Source organism: Peromyscus maniculatus, chromosome 19 (genome assembly GCF_049852395.1).
Source record: "Peromyscus maniculatus bairdii isolate BWxNUB_F1_BW_parent chromosome 19, HU_Pman_BW_mat_3.1, whole genome shotgun sequence".
Taxonomy (NCBI): Eukaryota; Metazoa; Chordata; class Mammalia; order Rodentia; family Cricetidae; genus Peromyscus; species Peromyscus maniculatus.
This window is the reverse complement of record NC_134870.1, coordinates 56648893-56664270: the sequence shown is the minus strand read 5'-3', so window position 1 is coordinate 56664270 and position 15378 is coordinate 56648893.

The window sequence follows — 15378 nt, the reverse complement described above, 5'->3', positions numbered from 1 at the left end:
GGCAAGATTAACCCCAGCACTTGGGAGTCAGAGGTAGGTGAACCTCTGAATTTGAGGCCAGCCTGGTCTACAGAGTAAGTTCTAGGGCAGCCAGGGCAATACAGAGAAACTCTGTCTCGAAAAACAAAACAAAAAACAAGCAAAATAAGTAAAAAGAGACAAGAACCACTAAAGACACCTTTGCCCTACTGTGATGCTATTTACTGGCTAGCTGGGGCTGACGAATCAGCTATGATTAATAAGAGGCCAGCGTCACTGAGGTGAATCTTCTGGGAACTATTCACTCAGCGTCAGCACATAGAGGAGGGTAAGGCCACATCTCATGCTATCCGTTGAACTTGGCAATGTGTAAGAGTCTCCCACATGGCCGGGCAGTGGTGGCGCACGCCTTTAATCCCAGCACTCGGGAGGCAGAGCCAGGAGGATCTCTGTGAGTTCGAGGCCAGCCTGGGCTACCAAGTGAGTTCCAGGAAAGGCGCAAAGCTACACAGAGAAACCCTGTCTTGAAGAGTCTCCCACATGGTTCTGGTTTGGGTGACAAAAAAAAGCTTCAGGAAATGCCGTGCCTGTGGGGTGGACACCAAGGATGGCAGCAGCTGTGGAGGGGAGCCAGCCCGAGTGTATGAGATGAGCTGTGTTTGCTGTGGAGGGTAGAGCCAGAGGAGTGGAGCCCTGGGGAGCCCAGAAGATCACGAGTGGGTCCCCGACATTGGACAGCGATGTGTTGCTGCTTGTAACTGGGCCCTGGTTTCCTTCCTCTTGGGGTTAGAATTCTAATTGTCAGCTGATCTGTGCAAACGACAAGAATTTCTGAATTGGCAGGTGTATGGGTCCTAGAATGAAGCCGATACATCGTGGCTTCTGGGCTTCCCTTCCCAGATCCCTCCTTCCTGCAGCTCTGTCTCCAGCTCTGTGACTATCACTAGATCACTTGAGGCTAGAGCAGAGCGGGACCCATCACCAATGGAGGAGGCTGGGAGACGGTACCAGGGTGAGCCGTGGGTGAGGTACAGAAATCCTAATACTTAGTCCGGCCTCTTCCCAGGACAGATTAGACCTCGTTAGCTGCTCCCTGATGGCAGACTGGACATGCCTGATAAGTTTCGGATCCCTGGTTATTGGGTATCCTCTGCTGCCAATGTAATAAGCCAATCAAGCTTAATTAATAAATCCAGGTTTAATCTGAGCAGAGCAAAGCCCCTCTTGAGTGACTATCGGGAAGGCAGGGGAGAGAACACAGAGCACAAAGCAGGTATGGCCGCCAGGTCTTAAGTAGCCTGTAGGCATGGTCTTGAGCAGCCCCAGGGAGGGGCTGACTCTTCGTGGGCTTTCTTAGGGGAGGGGTCTGGGGAGAGGTGGAGTTTCCACCTAATCATCCCAGACTCCTTGGGTCTATGGTATTGGCAGGGCTTCTACCTGAACAGCCCATCCTGTGGACTAGGGCATGAAGGAAGGAAAGGGCAACCCTGACCCTTGCAAGACTTCTCCCTTTTGCCCTTCACCTCATTACAGATGGAACAAACTGTTTCCAAGAAAGTCATCACTCAGCCACCGTTTCGAACACTGGGCCTCAAATAAAAGGCCCTGACGTTCCTTAATCAAGAGGTACGGACAGACAGCACCTCTATTACTACTCTGTGTGTGGGGCATTTACCCACCAACCCTACAGTTCCCCAGAGTTTTCTTGAGTGAGAGCAGCAGGAAATACTAGATAGGATTTAGATTGTGGAGATAAACAGATAGAAAATAAAGGATAACCTCGAGAGGGCCTGGAACCTATTCCAACGGGTCCAGACTGTCTCTGCCCCAGGGTTTTTATAGAGATGCCAAGGGGTGGAGCAAAAGACCTCCTCCCCCAGCACAGCCAAATGCAGACCATCTCAGACACCTGCACTCAGGCCCGTGGTCCTGATCATCCTCTATTCGGACCTGCTGGGTAAAGCCACGAGGAACCCGAGAACGGGCTCCCACACCCGTGTATTGCAAGATGCTCTGTGGCGTCTTCCTCACACCATAGTAACACTCAGCCAGGTAGTGTTGCTGTTCCCAGTCTTCCTAATGAAAGACAATTTAGAAACAGACCCAGCAGGGAGCTAGGGGACAATGCTATTAGACTTTAAGAGAAAATCAACAGGGCAGGTAAGCTGTAAAATCTCGGCGGCAGCATTGGGGTGGAAGAGGGAGGAAAGGAAGAGAGAAAGCCACGCCTTTTGAGGTAGGTTCTGAGAAAGGGCGTGGTTAGCCATGCAGGTCAGTCCACGGCTGGATGGCAGAAGAAGGGGGCATCAGAGAGAGCGAGAGAGCCAGGGAAAGCATGCTTAGGCTTTGCCCAGATTCCGAAGGGAGGAGAGGGAAAGAAGGAAGTCATTCTTTTCTGAATTTAAATGAAGGCTCAGCAGGGGAGGTCCGAAGGGGGCTACTGGAGTGGGGAGCCTGGGGAAGGGAAGTCCATTATCTAATTAAATGGGTAACCACTTTCTGTTGCCTTAGCAAGTCTACTGGCCAATCAGATCTCCTGCGGGGTGGTCTGGCTAGGTGATTGGCAGGCACAGCTGGGCTAACTCTTAAGGGAGGAGACAATGGTCTACAATGTTCTAATCTATGGAGCAGATCAGTGTGTTCTCTTCACCAGGGTTAGAGGTATTCCTTTCTTTTGGCCAGAAGGCCTAAGGAGGGGCAGTTGTGATGTTTTCCATTCTAGTTTTACCAGGGAAATGGGAGGTGGGGTTCAAGGGTGAGGGAGGGTTGTTTTCTTCCTTCCTTCCTTCCTTCCTTCCTTCCTTCCTTCCTTCCTTCCTTCCTTCCTTCCTTCCTTCCTTCCTTCCTTTCTTTCTTTCCTTCTTGGTTTTTTGAGACAGGGTTTCTCTGTGTAGTTTTGGTGTCTGTCCTGGATCTCGCTTTATAGACCAGGCTGGCCTCGAACTCACAGAGATCCGCCTGCCTCTGCCTCCTGAGTGTTGGGATTAAAGGTGTGCACCACTGCTGCCCAGCAGGGTTCCTTTCTCAATGCCCCCCAAGGCTACTCACTGTCTACCTACCACCCTGCCCAAGAGCTGACACCCTAAAATCATTTAGGAGAAGGGCTGAAACTGGAGGAAAATAGAATCTGTTTTCACCACAAAAATGCAGAGATCCAATTCCAAAGCTGTTAACTGGTATCTGGACTGGATTGGTGACAATATTCTCCAGGCAGGGGTACTCACTTAAGGGAAGAGAGATGAGGAGAAACAGTGCCAGAATCCAGGACTTTCTTCTTGCATTTCTGGCCTTTGGCTGGGACAGATCCAGGGATGTTTCCAGCTTCCGGACAAGAAAAAAAACAAACAAACAAACAAACAAAAAAACAGAGCTGTTCACTTTGTGCTTCCTGCCCCTAAAAATGCACAGCCAGTTTCTACCAACTGTCCTAACCAGTGTGGCCTCTAGGGGTAAATTAGACGTTTGTCACAACGTGTGTGAGTGTACATGCGTGTGTGTGCACATGTGCATGTGTGTGCATGCCAGTGTGTATGTGTGAGTGTACGTGTGTGCGTATTGGTGTTGGTGGTTGTGGCAGGTACTCCTGGTCTCCAGTAGGCAGAGATCAGGGAGGTTACTAAGATAGCTCATAACTGCCAATTAGCTGTCAGTGGCAAAAGATGGTCTAATTTCCACAAGCCAGGAGCGTGGAGGTCAGAAAAACCTTAGTCTGAAGCAGTGGTTCTCAGCCTTCCTCACTCTGAGACACATTCCTCATGTTGGGTGACCCCCAACCATAAAGTTATTTCGTTGCTACTTCATAACTGTAATTTTGCTACTGTTATAAATCATAGTGTAAATATCTGATATGCAGGATAGCTGATATGTGACCCTGCAAAGGGGTTGAGACACACAGGTTGAGAACAGCTAGTCTAAAGGATGGAAAAATGACTCTTTAAGTTGATCCAACAAGATGCAAAGAGAAAATCCCAAGAGAACAAGTTTCCCCAAAGCCAGAATCTTTGTCCCATGGTTTCTCATGGATAAGGCCAGAAAGATTTCTTTCTTTCTTTCTTTTTTTTTTTTTTATGAAGATCCCTTCAGGTTTTTTTTTTTGTTTTTTTTTTTAATTTATTTTTTTATTTCTTTATTCATTCTACCTGCTTGTATTCCTGCAGGCCAGAACAGGGCACCAGATCTCATACAGATGGTTGTGAGCCACCATGTGGTTGCTGGGAATTGAACCCAGGTCCTCTGGAAGAGCAGTCAGTGCTCTTAACCTCTGAGCCATCTCTCCAGCCCCAGAAAGATTTCTTATCTGATGCACCCCAGAGTGAGATTCTCCACTGGGGAGACTTGCTGGCCTGAGGGCAGGTCTTATTTCCGTTAAAGGTGGCCAGGGAAACAGAGGTCGGGTAGGGCTGACTGGTACATGGTTCACTCGCTGATGAGGGACTAAAACTTTCAAAGCCACCTACTGCTTGTGAGCTCTGCCGTAGGAACAACCAACAATATGCTGAAGGCTGGAATGACCCCTAAAGGCCCAGACTCCAACACGGGCAGTCCCCACGGAGCCCCACCCACCCAGCCCCTGTGAAAACTCTCCTGCCCACTCTGACGCCGTCCACTGTACAGACAAATGAAAGCAGACGTCTATGACAAAAACCCTAAATAGAACAAAAGGAGAAAGGGAGCACGTAGCCTCGGCTGGAATCCATCAAGCCTGAGAGGCTCTTCTTCCTTCATGGTAAACGCAGCCCAGGGTCGATGAGCAGATGTCCGGATCACTAATTAGATGGCCGCTGCTTCTCTGTTCACTGTGCCTCCCCGTGACAATGCAGCGGGTACAGTTTGCCGAGAAAGGTCAGAACCGGGTCTAAAGGACAGGGGGAGGTTAATTAGAGCCGTGCAGCGTGCAGCTGCTGGGTAACTTCGGACATATCACCATTTATAATCCTTTTTCTTTTCTACCTTTAGAAAATGTTGTTTTTTTAAAAACTAACTTGAAATATAGGTGCCCAGTCACACAAAACAAAACAAAATAACACCAACCAACCAAACAAAACCCACCTACCTTATTTAGTACTTATTTGTACAAGATTGGGCCTGTATTGTAGGGAGGTGGGAAGACAAGAAAATTGTTAAGTTCCTGCCTTGCGTGGACTAGTAAGCAAGTTCAAGGCCAGCATGGGCAACATAGACTCTCATTCAAAATTAAAATTCGAAAATTACTAGAGAGCCTGGAGAGGTGGCTAGGAGGCATATATTGCTTTTTCCAGAGGATTCAGGTTTGGTTCAGTGCCCATATAGGGCAGTTCACAACTGCGTCTAACTCCAGCTCCAGGGGTTCCAATGCCTCTGCAGGCGCCTGCATTTATTTATGTGAACATATCCACTCTCACACACACATGTAATTGAAAATAATAAAAATGAATCTTTGATAATTATGGTGGCATTTTAGGAGCATGTGAAGGGGCTGGGTCTGCATGCAGACCCAAGGCTGCAGGATCTCCATGACTCAGGGCAACAGCGGGATATCCAAGAGGAGCCCCAGTGAGGGCCAAGTATCGATAGCGCAGCAGAAGCCAGAGGCCTCAAACCAGACCAATGACTCATTTCTTTTCTTTTTTTCTTTTTTGGTTTTTCGAGACAGGGTTTCTCTGTGTAGTTTTGGCGCCTTTCCTGGAACTCACTTTGTAGACCAGGCTGGCCCCGAACTCGCAGAGATCCGCCTGCCTCTGCCTCCCTGTGCTGGGATTAAAGGTGTGCGTCACCACTGCCCGGCTTCCAATGACTCATTTCAATGAACACTTGCAAGTAAAGATTTATGGACTGAAGAGTTTACTGTGTGACTCACTGTGTCACACTGCAGCTTCCATGACGAGATTTTTTTTTCTCTTTTCTTTTAATTTAATTTTATTTTGCAGGGGAGGTTGCAAGGGCAGATATGAAGGGATGGGGAGATGAATGGGATCAGGATGCAGGATGTGAAATCCACAAAGACTCAACAAAAAGTTAATACATATACATAGATACATGTATATATATTTGAACACACACACACACACACACACACACACACACACACACACGTCCAAAAAGCCTGGTGATGACGTTCAGTGATTGGGCACTTACCACCATTTATGAGGCTTGAGTTCAATCTCTGGAACTACCAGAAACTAACCAACCAACCAACCAACCAACCAACCAACAAAAACCCAAACACACACACACACAGCAGGCAAAGCAGAGTATAAGAATAGAAAGTCCTGCCTTGTTTCTGGCTCTATCTTTTCCTCTCTGGCCTTTGGGGTCAAGAGATAACCACCGTTTCCAAGGATTGCCTCCACAGACAGAGTTTCAGTCCAAGCCACGGTCCCTTAAAGAGCTGGTGAGGCAAGTTAATATGGAGAGGGAGGGATGGGCAGAAAGTCCCCTCCGGGAGCAGCACACCCTGAGATGGATTGGGATACTAAGACACCATTGATTTTCTCAGGTGCTTTGTTGACCTGAAACAATTCCCCAAGACCAAGACTGAAATAGCGAGTAGACAGAGAAGGGAGAAGTCGGGGGACAGCTGTCAGGTAGGAGAGAGGAGAGGAGAGACGACCCAGGGAACTGCGTCACCTCCCCTTGGGAAAAATGTGTCTCCCAGGCCCGTAGGGCAGCAGCCAGCACTCCCTTCCGGTGAGAAATCTGAAGCCAGACACCCTGGAAGAAGGAGAGACAAACAAGACCTGTTTAAGACAATATTGGGAACAGGCATCTTCAGGAAAACCCCCCTGTACACCATCTCATGCAAAGTCATGGTGGGGGATACATATGCTTAAAATTATGGGAGATATATATATATATATATATATATATAATACACACACACACACACACACACACACACACACACACACACACACACACATACAGATCGCCCAAAGTTATGTAAGAGCCCATCTGTCAATCAGGGTAAAGTTCCAACCAATTCCCACCCTTGAGGATTGGCTCTTCCTTCCAACTAGTCTCATAAACCTGAACTAAAGGAGAACTTGGGGTGCCCGATCCCATTCTGTGGAGCATACTGTGGGTTTTCACTATCACTTCTAATAAATCTGTAGTTCACTACCACTTTTCTGTGTGTTGTTCATTACTTGTTCAAGACACAAAGAACCTGGACAGGTCACAGAAGAACCCCAGCACCCCTTCCAGTAACAGCTGTATGTATACTTCCGCCTCTGGTTGCCCCAAGGACCTAATAGAGCAGCTGCATGAGAATTTACCAGTCTAAGTGGTCAGATTTAGGGCGTTTCTGGCTCACCAAGACTCATGACTATAATGTAATTCATCTTTCTAGCAGCTTCTGAGCCTCAGGAGAGCCCCCAGCTCATGGCTGTCCTGGGCTGTACAAGACCCAGGAGCGGTAAGAATGGAGTCCTCAGTGAGATCCCCGGTTGTCTGCATCAAAATCCAGGCTCTACCATGTCTGTCTCTGTGACGTGAGTGAAGCCACACATCCTCAGCTCCAGTCTTCTGCTCTGGGACATGGGATTAGGACAAGCATCTGCAGGGCACAGGTCTGAGTGACTCCAACACTTGGCCCTGGGCCAGGCCTATAGGAAGCACTTTCTGTTATCAGCAGGGCTCAGGTTCTGATGTCTTCAGGTTTCTGGCTCATCACGGCCACATACCTAAAGCATTCTATTGCTTAAAAACTCTGGTCTGGGGCTGGGGAGCTGGCTTGGTTAAAAACATTTGCATGAAAGTCTGACCACTTGAATCCCACCCCCCTCCCCACCCACCCCCCACTCCACCCCTAACCCCCTCCCCCAAGGTTTGGCTTTTTACTGAACGCGTGTTGACAAAAGAGGTTTCGTCCAAAAGACCAAAGTGCACGTCTTTCTTTGCTTCCACTTCTCAGCTAGGGGAGCAGGGGTGGAGGGGACAGCAGAGTTTGTTGGTGTGCCTTCAGCTGCTAGGGTATGCCTACCTGTCCCTACATCGCAGGCGGAGCCAGGGCCTTTGTGAACAAGCCAGGCCAGAGAAGTTCCGGTCAACATTGACAGGGGCTGCCAAGTCACCCAGGGCATTGATCTTATCCGCCCTTCCCATCAACCATCCATCACCCTGTAGTCAGGCAGGATGGTGCTGCAGCTGAGCTGAGCTCCCAGACAGAGGTCGTGGGGCGACTGCCAGCAATGCTAGTCCCGAATCGAATCCCCAGATGGAGTGAGCACCCCACCCCAGCGCGGTCTAGGCACCCTCTGAAGGACCAGGATCTAGCTCATTGGCAGCAGCTGAGGAACGGAGGCTTCCATCCTTGGAAGTCACAAAAAAAGGGAAACAAAAAAAAAAGTCACAAAAAAAGAAGTGCTTCCATAAAATAGTTCTCTGGTTCCACACAAGCAGGAACATGTATACACGCGTGCGTGCACAAGTACACACACACACACACACACACGCACACGCACACGCACACGCACACGCACACGCACACGCACACACAGTGGAAAGTAAATTCAGGAGTTAACTGTGATGGGATGTAGAGGCTACGGCAGGAAGTTGCTGATTGAGGCCAGATTGGGATGTGTGGAGAGAAGGCCTTTAATGAAAGACCAGAAAAATGGGGGCCAGTCCACCCTTAGGGTATCTTCACAAAGCGCTAGGCTAGTTGCAGAATACCGTAACCTGACACCCAAGAGCTGTCGCCTAGTGTCCTGAGGGCCTCAGACCAGGGGTAGGTACCTTTATTTGCACGACCCTGATCCACAGGGCCCAGATTTCCATGGCAGTCACTGCACAGCTGGAAATCATGTGCACAGCAGTGCAGGCACAGAAACCATGACTCCAATCTTAAAGGGAACAAGAGAGACCTTTTTTTTTTTTTTTCTGGAGACAACTTGAGTAACTGTGGCCCAGGAATAGATTTAGGTTACCCCAAATTCCATGTTCCAACCTGGAAGCAGTTTCATGAAGCTTTATGTGGTTTTATAGAACAAAGAAAGCCATAACTCAAGGCAAGTTTATAATGTATTTGCTGTGGATATCGCTCTATATAAATAAAACACTGATGGCCAGTGACCAGACAGGAAGTATAGGCGGGACAAAGAGAGAGGAGAATTGGGGAAACAGGAAGAAGGGGAGAGACACTGCCAGCCACCTCCAGGACAAGCAGCATGTAAAGACGCCGGTAAGCCACCAGCCACGTGGCAAGGTATAGATTTATAGAAATGGGTTAATTTAAGATGTAAGAACAGTTAGCAAGAAGCCTGCCACGGCCATACAGTTTATAAGTAATATAAGCGTCTGAGTGATTATTTTATACGTGGTTTGTGGGCCTTGGTGGAACCTGAAGAGAAGCCCTCCAGCAACATGTATTGGTGGGTACGACATCAGAGGGACTGGTACCGCAGGATGGGGAAGCTCTTCCATAGGCTCAGATGTGCTCTGATGGCATCCTTAGCTTTTGGATTGGTGGAAGCCAGTGGCCTGTTAAGTCAATAGATTCCAAAAGGTCTGTCTGTCTGTCTGTCTGTCCCTCCTTCCTTCCTCCCCCCACCAGACAAAGTTTCTTTGTGTAACAGCCCTGGCTGTCCTGGAACTCGCTTTGTAGACCAGGCTGGCCTAAAAGTCAGAGGTCCGATTGCCTCTGCCTCCCAAGTGCTGGGATTAAAGGTGTGTGCCCCCATGCCTGGCTCCAAAAGTTTTCTATTAGTCACAAGATATTAGTTCAGACACAGAAGTGGGCAAGGAATGGCCGCTCCAGAGGGCTAGAGCCAGCCCGAGATAAGGTAATTAGCCTTCCAGTCAATCAACCAGTCTCTGCAGACACTCTTTTCAGGAGTTCCCCTTCACGGGAGCTTGCACTGAATTCCACTGGCCAATCAGAACTGTCCTGCTCCTGGTGTAAATTACATGCTTAGAAACGGTACACTCTCCCCTCCCCCTCCTCACCCACGCACTTACCTGGTTACTCCCCAGCCCAGGCTTCTTGCTGAATTCAACACATTCCCCCCATCCCTCCCCCCCCCCGCCCCGTTGTAGTCTGAAGAGAATTCATGGACTGTAGGTATTTATCTCAAGTATGCAGCACCTTATCATTTGCGACTGGAACCCAGTGCTCACTGATTGGTAGGCTGGGTGGCTCTGATCCCAGGATCTGTCTGTTGCTACCCTGTCATCAAGCCTGGCTTTTCTGTGTGTGTTGTTGGTGATCTGACTCAGGTCCTCATGCTTTCGTGGAAGGCTCTTGACCCACACAGAGCCACCTTCCCGGCCTTGCAGAAGTGTGTGGAAACCACAATAATCTAGCGCGGAAGCAGTAACGCTATGGAACCTAAAAATGGTTACACGGTGGTGGTGGTGGTGGTGGTGGTGGTGGTGGCGGCGGCGGTGGCGCACGCCTTTAATCCCAGCACTGGGGAGGCAGAGGCAGGTGGATCTCTGTGAGTTCGAGGCCAGCCTGGTCTACAGAGTGAGTTCCAGGACAGGCTCCAAAGCTACACAGAAAAACCCTGTCTTGGAAAAAACAGAAAAAAAAAGTTACAAGTATGTTTATGACAGTTAAGAAAGCAGTGGGCCACGGAGATAGCTCAGCGGGTAAAGATTCTTGCTAATCTGGTGACCCCAATTCCATTCCTGGAAACCATATATAGGTGGAAGGAGAAACTGATAGGAATCCCAGCCACGCCCCCACGGTCACGCATGCCCCAGCGGGACACTTAGGCATTTCCTAAGTAACCCATGTGCTGTGTGGTCACGTAATTCCGTGCAGCACGACCATGTGACCTATTCCCATGCGTGGAGTACCCACGTGGGCCTCTGTGCGCATGTGCGGGTTGGCCCTTAAAAAGGCAGACCCCATGTTCCCCCGCCCTCTTCTCCCACACGTGTCCTTTCCGCAGGCCTGATCACTTCTATCCCTTTCTCCTTGTCTTAATAAAACTCTTGGTAGCGGATTCTGTCGTGTGTCGCGACTTTTCCTCGCAGGGTAAGAGCGCCACTGAAAACCATCAGAAACTAACTCCACGGAGTTGTCTTCTGACCTGCACAGATGCACCTCCCTATGACACACACACAAAATAATAATAAACAAAAATAGTAAAAATAGACAGATTGGGGAGGACCAACAGGCCTTCCGTGGTGGTTTGACACCCTGTCAGAGCTGCAGCTTGAAGAGTTCTCCACCATCCATCATTCCACGCCCCCTTCCTTTCTAGCAGACCAATAGGCTTGAAGACGCAGCAGTAATGGACCTCAACGACAGCTCCTTGGCTGGCTGTCCCTCAGAGAGCAGCATGCGGCCATGGCCTACCTAGGGGTGGCCCCTCCTGACATTTCTTAGTCTGTAGGCGAGGAAAGAAGAGGATTGCGGAGCCGCGGTCTGCAAAGCAGTGATCTGCAAGGACGGCTTCCCGTGCAGGCAGCTCTGAGGGTCGCTTGGGCCGTCTTCGTGCCTCCTCTGGCCCTCCCATCTCGATCGCCCCCCGCTGTATTGACCCGACTGTGTGTGGCAGTCTCCACGTCATAAAAACGAATTGCCTGGGCACCGTCCTCGGCAGGCTCAAGAAGACACTGGGAAAATGCCAAGGCGACGGCGCTGGCCAGCCAAGGATAAATACAGGTCTGGGCTGCCCCCTGCCGGAAGTCTCTGCTCACAGCTCTCTCAAACCCGACCTAACTGGTTCCCCAAAAGGAGCAGGGATAAGGACCAGAATGAGAGCAATAGTCTTTAAAGGGTCACCCAGAATCCATGAAGACCTCTCATGAAGGTTCTTTGCCAGCTAGCCCTTGTAGTGCCCTCCCTGTGTGGGTACAGGCTAGCCGGCAGCTGCCGCTGGAAATACGGCCCCACATTGGAATGCAAAATGTTGTTGGCTGTTTTCTTTACTCTTTAGGCTTTAGGCTCTTTTGGGAGGGGCCCACCACCCAGCTCCCAAATAAATCACACACAGAGGCTTATTCTTAATTATCAATGCCTGGCCTTAGCTTGGCTTATTTCTTGCCAGCTTTTCTTAACTTTAAATTATCCCATCGACCTTTTGCCTCTGGGCTTTTTTCCTTTTCTTCTGTGTATCTTACTTTCACTCTTACTCCGTGGCTGGCTGGGTGACTGGGTGGCTGGCCCCTGGAGTCCTCCTCTCCTTGTTCTCTTGCTTTTTCTTCTTTTCCTCCCAGATTTCTCCTTCTATTTATTCTCTCTGCCTGCCAGCCCCACCTATCCTTTCTCCTGCCTCGATATTGGCCATTCAGCTCTTTATTAGACCATCAGGTGTTTTAGACAGGCACAGTAACACAGCTTCATAGAGTTAAACAAATGCAACATAAAAGAATGCAACACTCTAGGTGGTGGTGGCACACACCTTTAATCCCAGCACTCGGGAGGCAGAGCCAGGCAGATCTCTGTGAGTTCGAGGCCAGCCTGGTCTACAGAGCGACATCCAGGGCAGGCACCAAAACTATACAGAGAAACCCTGTCTCAAAAAAACCAAAAAAAAAAAAAAAAAAAAAAAGAATGCAACACATCTTTGCATTATTAAACAAATGTTCCAGAGCATAAACAATATAACACATCTTGAAATAAGATTCTACACACAGCAATACATGCAGGTCATCAGATGTCCACCCTAGTGTCTTCTAGGTGAACTTTAACCGCACTGTGGGGCTGCTCTGGCTCTAGCTTGATCCCCTAGGGGTTGTTCTGACTCCTGGCCTTCCACATTGTCACACCCCCTTTCGTTCCCAAACAGGTCTGGCGAACATCACTCCTGGTCATATCATCAGAGTTTCTGAAGTCACCTGCTTCTTAGGCCATTAGAGCCTAACTCTCTCTGCAGCCTGACTGATCTGTGCAGAACCTTTATCAGATTCCCATGATCTGCCTGATTTCCTTCAAATTCGGCCTGCACCCAGGACTGTTGTGGAATCCAAAGCCCTTGATGTCTGGTTCCCATCTTCTCCATGTTTAATTGAATCGCTATCCTCTCTACCAGTCACACATTTGAACAGCAGCGGGGGTTTCCCTCTGCAGTTCCGTTTGCTAGCTGTGAGACCTTAGCTGAGCAGCCCTACAGCCTCAATGTCGTCATCTAGGACAACAGTAATAGACGAAGGTTTCTTGGGGTTCCGCAGGACCAGACACGAAGAAGGCGGTGCATGAGAAGTGTTAGCTTGACTGTTCATTGGAAGTGTTGGCCATATCTCCCCTTTCACTCTAACTTATGTGTTTATCAGGCTGCTTGAATAGTCACGAACAACCTGCTCCACAAGCTCAGAGCAGCTCTGTGACTTCAATCCAGCCGCCTCCACCTTTTCTTTCTCCTTCTTTTAAATATTTTTATGTTATTGTATGTGTATGGGTGCTTTACCTGCATGTGTATCTGTGCTCTGCTGCTTCCAAGAGGCCAACTGGAAAAAGCTGGATCCCCCAGAACTAGAGTTACATTCAGCTGTGAGCTGCCATGTGGGGGCTGGGAACTGAACCCGGGTCCTCAGAAGAGCAGCCAGTGCTCCCATCCACTTAACCATCCCACCAGCAACAACCCGCACTTTCAACAGACCTCTTCCAAACACCTCAGGGCCACCTCAGACCTAGTCATCGCTTAGCTCCACCAGCGCCATCTTAAAATCTTACATTTCAGCATCTATTTTGGCAGTGATTACCCATCATCCCTTCGGCTTGTTGTGTGCACTCTTTTATAGTCTCTCATTGAACTTACAGGACATCCAGTTTGGGCCCCTATTCTTTTTTCTTGGCTCATTAGATTCTTCTAGCTTTTAAATTTTTCACTACTGGATTTATATGTGACATTTATTTATTTATTTGTAAGACACAGGGTTTTTCTGTGAAACAGTCCTGGCTATCCTGGAGCTCACTCTATAGACTAGGGCTGGCCTCGAACTCGTAGAGATCCACCTGCCTCTGCCTACCAAGTACTGGGATTAAATGCATGCATCACCACACCTGGGAAAGAACAACAGAGCATTCCATAGTAGGAAGACAACCTTCTTGTTTAAAACTTAATTAAGCCAAGGGCCCTGTGTGACAGCAGATGCCACCTGCCTATAAAGCTCTGTCTGGATGAAGCTAATCTGTCAAAGGGAAAGCTACTGATTATGTGGGAAGGAGGCAGGAAAAGCAATGAAAAGATACTTGGGAGCCAGAAAGAAGACGGACCAGAGTGGGTGGACATGTAACGTGAAGGAGGAACACTGGACGATGGATATAAGGGGGCAGGCATGAGGCTTAGCTGGTTTCCAGTTTCTCAAGGAAAAGCAAAGAGAAGCTGAGAAAAGAGAATGAGGGAGAGTGGGGAGGGGGAGGGGCCAAGGGGTTTAGAGATGTGTGGGAAGATGGCCAGGACCAGAGTTTCATCATTTAAAGAAAACGGAAACCATCACTGGAGATGGGAGGTGGAAGAGTGGATGAGAGAAGTTGCTGGCATGTGTGAGTGGCAGTGAGACAATCCAAAGCAAGAAAGGAGTCCAGGCTAGCCTAGAGAGGTGTCCAGGCTAGCCTAGAAAGGTGAGTCCAGGCTAGCCTAGAGAGTAAGGCAGGCGAGGCCGACAGAAATGAGAAACACCGGTAGGTCAGCAGTTTTCACTCGGGCAGTTAGCAAGGGTCATTTAAGTTCATGGTTTGAATGGTGTGAGAGGTCTGTGAAGATGGAGTCCAGGGTATCTTCAGGGATGGTTGGGTTTATGAGAAGAGGTCTCTGTTGGCGAGTTTCCCAAGAATGATGGGGGTGTGTGCAGGGTGGAGGATGAGACTTCAGGCCAAGAGATTAAAGCCTTGGCTCTTTTTTCCAGATGGGGAGAATCACTCCCCGCTAACATCTCTTTCAACGGTGTTTCTGTGAATGTTTTGGGACTCCTTCTTTTCCGTTTCCTTTCAAATAGCTTACAGACCGGGCACAATTACTCTGTCTGTGCCAGCAGGGGGAGCGAGAGACCGCAACAAAAAGTCTGAACTCATCATGGCGGCTGATGATGCCGCTCAACAGTTAAAGGTACCTGACACCAAGCCTGGAGAGCTGAATTCCGTCTCAAGGTTCATCCCACAATGCAAGAAAACCGACTCCCACGGCTGTCTTCTGATTTTCACATGCATATTGTGGCATTTCCCACCCCAATATATAAAAGTGTAATTTTAAAAAATTTAAAAAGTTGACTGGGCATGGTGGTGCACACCTTGAATCCCAGCACTCGGGAGGCAGAGGCAGGAGGCCAGCCTGGTCTACATAGTGAGTTCCAGAACCCATCCAGGACTCCATAGAAGGACCCTGTCTCAAAACTAAAATAAAATATAAAAATAAGAAGTGGAAGAGCACACGGCTCCCTTCTTAGGGCTGTGGTGACATTGACCTTTGACCTGCTGGCTCAAGACGACAGAAATGTATCCTGACAGGTTCTGTGATTGTTCTCCTCTAG